The following is a 4,673-nucleotide window of genomic DNA, read 5'->3' on the forward strand; positions in this document are numbered from 1 at the left end:
TAATAATCATGAAATAGTTCCAGTATCTTTCCAGCTCCACATAGCTGGCACTCCAACCACAGGACAAACTCCATTTAATATGTCCATGTCTTTCCTTATGCTGTTCCCTCAGCTTGGAATTCCCTTTGTGCTCTTCTGCACATCAAAATTCTTCTCTTCGGCAGTGCGCTCGGTGGTCCCCTTGATCTGTCTCTTGCTTCAACAGTGTTTGGATGGAACAGACCCAGGGATGCCCTTTGCTCCAGCCTCTGACCACCCTCCAACCCTTTTTCCAGTCTCGACCTTCGGAGTCAGCCACTCAGCTATCCTTGGTCACCGGGACCAGCCAACACCATTTTTTGAGCTTAACTCCTTATTACCGATCAACCATGAGCTCCCAGATTCATCAGAATTATTCCACCGAGGTGTAGGCCACCGACAACCACCTGGTCAACATGCGTCTGCAGGCCTCCTACACCTACCTCTCTCTGGGCTTCTATTTTGACCTCGACGATGTGGCTCTGGAGGGCGTGGGCCACTTTTCCCGCGAATTGACCAAAGAGAAGCGTGAGGGCACCGAGTGTCTCTTGAAAAGGCAAAACCAGCACAGCGGCCGTGCCGTCTTCCAGAACGTGCAGAAGCCATCTCAGGATGAGTGGGGTAAAACCCAGGATGCTATGGAAGCCGCCATTAACATGAAGAAGAGCCTGAACCAGGCCCTTTTGGATCTGCATGCCCTGGGTTCTGCCCGCGCAAACCCACATTTCTGCAACTTCCTGGACAGCCACTTCCTAGATGAGGCGGTGAAACTCATTAAGATGATAGGTGACCACCTGACCAACTTCTGCAGGCTGGCTGGTCCCCAGGCTGGGCTGGGTGAGTATCTCTTCGAAAGGCTCACCGTCAAGTATGACTAGGAACCTCTGGAGCCCAGTGGCCTTTGAGGAGCCCCTTTGGTGTCAGGGCTTCTGCCTGAAGCCCGTCTCTGCAGCCACCAGGCAGTTTTTAACCACCCTGGAGCCCTCTCCCAAGCCTTGGACCAAATGGAAACAATAAAGCTTTTTGCAGCAGCTAAAGAAGAAAAAAATCCTTCTCTTCCTTTAAGGTCCTTGAAGTGTCATGTCCTTTCTAATGCCTTTCTTTAATCCCCCTGTATTACTTTTCTAGGACTCCTGCAACACTTTACCACAAACTTGGTGGTTTAATAGAAACTCATTATTTCACAGTGGAGGCCAGAAATCCAAAATCAAGGTGTCGGCAGGGCCATGCTCCCTCCAAAGCTCTAGAGGGGGATCTTCCCTTGCTTCTTCCAATTTCTGGTGCTCCTGGTGTTCCTTCACTTGTGGCAGCATAACCACAATCTCTGCCTCCATCTTCATATGACCTTCTTGCCTGTATCTCTGTATTGCTCATCTTCTTATATGGACACCTGTCACTGGATTTAGGTCCTATCTGGTCAATCCAGGATGGTCCCATCTTGAGATATGTCACTTAATTAAATCTACAAACACCCTTTATCCACATAAACATAAATTCACATCTGCAGGTATCAGGGGGTTAGGACTTGGGTGTATCATTTTGGGGGGGTGTCACCATTCAAGCCATTTCATCCTCTAAGACCAAATTAATATCCCCTTCTTTTGATTACACAGAATATTCTCCCATCTATATTAGAGATTTATGAATACAGTTCTGTCTCTCTTACCAGAGGGAAAATTCTTCAATGCTAGGGACTATGTTTTATTCATCTTTGTGTAATTCATTACTTATCCCAGTGACTGACATATAGTAGGTATTCAGTTGGTTATTGTTGACATTTTAAAATGGTTGATTTACTTTCTACTTCTGGCATAGAGGGAAGAAGCTGTGGAAGGCAGGCTCGGGGCAACAACGTGCTACCTAACTATCAGAGTTATGATTTAGAATAAGTGCCTGCCTCTGGGAAAGTATTAGCTCCCCTTTCACAAGGAGGCAGTTGTTACTCCTTGTAGTATTATAATCCAAACAGCAAGGATTTCTTGAGAATTACCAATTCAACCTGTACTTTCTCCCTTAGCATTTACTGATTTATTCAAGTATTTACTATTCAAGTAAATTATTATTCAAGTATCTATCTATCTACCCATCTATCTATCATTCATTCATTCAATTAATTGACCCCCTATGTGCCAAATGCTAGGCTAGGCCTGGTATGGAGATACATAAACCCACAAGATATAGATATTGCCCGTTATGAGCTTTGTGCCTATCCAGAAAGGAAACATATACATATGACAATTATGGGGTCAGATATAACCATCTGCAGGTAGGTGTGACTGAAGGACTACTGCCAAAGATAAGTTAAAGAGTCCATTACCTCAGTAGAACTTAGAAGCATGGACTCATCCAAGAAAGCCTACCATTTTTTCCAGAAACTTTCATCCTCTTTGGGCTTTCCGTGAAACAATATTAATTACCCAGGGCACATATATACTGCCCATTTCATGGATCAGAATAAAACATGCCTAATTACCAAATTCTATCTAACTACCAACCCTTTAAAAAACAAGAGTAACCCAATTCTTTATTCTACAACAAATCCCAGGAGGTTAAGGCAGACCACCAGGAAGTTTGTTTGCATGGTGTCCCCTGGACATACACCACCACCCCCACTCTGGGAGACACTGTGAATAGGACTTTGGAACTTACAATCCTGGGTCCCAGATGCTGCAATTAAGATGCTTGAATAAAGCAGTAGAGTTAAAGGCTGCCTGAAACTCCTGGAATGAAGTAGCAGAGAGTGGAGTAAGGAGGGGAAAGTGGAAGGATATATGTTTCCCTTTGGGGCCCAGGGGCAAAAAGCTAAGAAGGTAAGAATAGGATGGAGGTTGGGTACAGGGAAATAGTACTGCTCACATATCCCCCCACATAAACTAATAAAAAGTAGCCATGGGGGTGAGGGGATGGAGTGGGGAGTCCCAGCAACAAACTAACTGGAGGAGGGCTTGGAGTCAGGTGGCTGAACACTGTAATTGAAAACTAAACTCTTTTTTTAAACATCTTTATTGGAGTATAGTTGCTTTACAATGGTGTGTTAGTTTCTACTGTATAACAAAGTGAATCAGCTATACATATACATATATCCCCATATCTCCTCCCTCTTGCTTCTCCCTCCCACCCTCCCAATCCCACCCCTCTAGGTGGTCACAAAGCACCGAGCTGATCTCCCTGTGCTATGCAGCTGCTTCCCACTAGCTATCTATTTTACATTTGGTAGTGGATATGTGTCAATGCCACTCTCTCACTTCATCTCATCTACCCTTCCCCCTCCCTGTGTCCTCAAGTCCATTCTCTACATCTGCATCTTTATTCCTTTCCTGTCCCTAGGTTCATCAGAACCATTTTTTTAAACATCTTTATTGGAGTATAATTGCTTTTCAATGTTGTGTTAGTTTCTGCTGTATAACAAAGTGAATCATCTATACGTATACATATGTCCCCATATCTCCTCCCTCTTGCATCTCCTTCCCACCCTCCCTATCCCATTGCAGCACTATTTACAATAGCCAGGACATGGAACCAACCTAAGTGTCCATCGACAGATGAATGGATAAAGAAGATGTGGCACATATATACATGGAATATTACTCAGCCATAAAAAGAAACAAAATTATTTGTAGTGAGGTGGATGGACCTAGAGTCTGTCATACAGAGTGAAGTAAGTCAGAAGGAGAAAACTAAACTCTTGAGCTTTCCTGTGGTGCTGCAGTTTTGGCCCATGAGATTTATAATAATACCAATGCACACTTGTATGGTGCTTTACAATTTATAAATTTATTTCACATCTACTATCACATAGCCTTTAAAGGTTGAAAAGAATGGCTAAATTCACACCTCCTCATGATGCCAGAATTCCATATTAACCATTTCATTTGCTTCTCATACAATCTTAGTGAAGAAAATGATCATTAGCATTATACTTACCATTTAACAGAAGAGCAACCGAGCCAAGAGGGGCAAGTGACTTGGCCCAGTCACATAGTTGGTAAGTGATGCAGTTGAACATTTACCAGAAATACTGAACTACTTGCTATTACCAGAAGCTGTGTGTTCTTTCATGCCTCTATGCCTTTGCAAGAGCACTTTGTTCTGCCTGGTATGGCCTTCCCTCCTTTGGTGATCTGCTGCTCACCTGTCAAGGCCTAGTTGAATGCCACCTCCTTACCAAAGGCCTCCCTGACTCTTCGTCCCTTCCCTAAAAGAATGAGTGGCTATCTCCTCTGAGCTCTTACAGTACCTAATATAGTATAAATCTCTATTAAAGTGTATTACAAATATTTGGGCATGTGTCCACTCTCACACTGAACTGAGAATTCCTATCTCCTTGAAGGCAGGAACCTTGCTTCCTTCTCTTTGTCTCTCCATTCTTCAGACAGTGCTAGGCGCTTACATTTGAAGAATAAAATGTCTAAATAAGTGAATGAGCTGAAGATTTTATGTATACTTTTATAACAGCCATGGCCCCATATCTCCAAAGAAGTTGGTTCCCTCTTGAGCCTAGCTCAGTCAGTCAACATGTTTATCAAAAACCAGATGAGGTTGGGCTAATCGCCAGGCTCCTCATTTAATATGAGGTCACCCTGACCGGGACCACTGTCTCTACAAGAGGTTCAGTTCCAGGATTGGTGTAACCCTGAAGATAACCCATCCCACAG

The 4,673-nt window shown here is 43.7% G+C and overlaps 1 pseudogene; it reads left to right on the forward strand.

Moving 5' to 3' along the window:
* The first annotated feature begins 310 nt into the window (after window positions 1-310).
* Window positions 311-1,032, forward strand: LOC113614257 (ferritin light chain pseudogene; annotated as a pseudogene).
* Window positions 1,033-4,673: the final 3,641 nt, after the last annotated feature.

This window comes from Aethalodelphis obliquidens, unplaced genomic scaffold, assembly GCF_003676395.1.
Source record: "Aethalodelphis obliquidens isolate GAN/ISIS:26980383/991018 unplaced genomic scaffold, ASM367639v1 scaffold92, whole genome shotgun sequence".
NCBI lineage: Eukaryota > Metazoa > Chordata > Mammalia > Artiodactyla > Delphinidae > Aethalodelphis > Aethalodelphis obliquidens.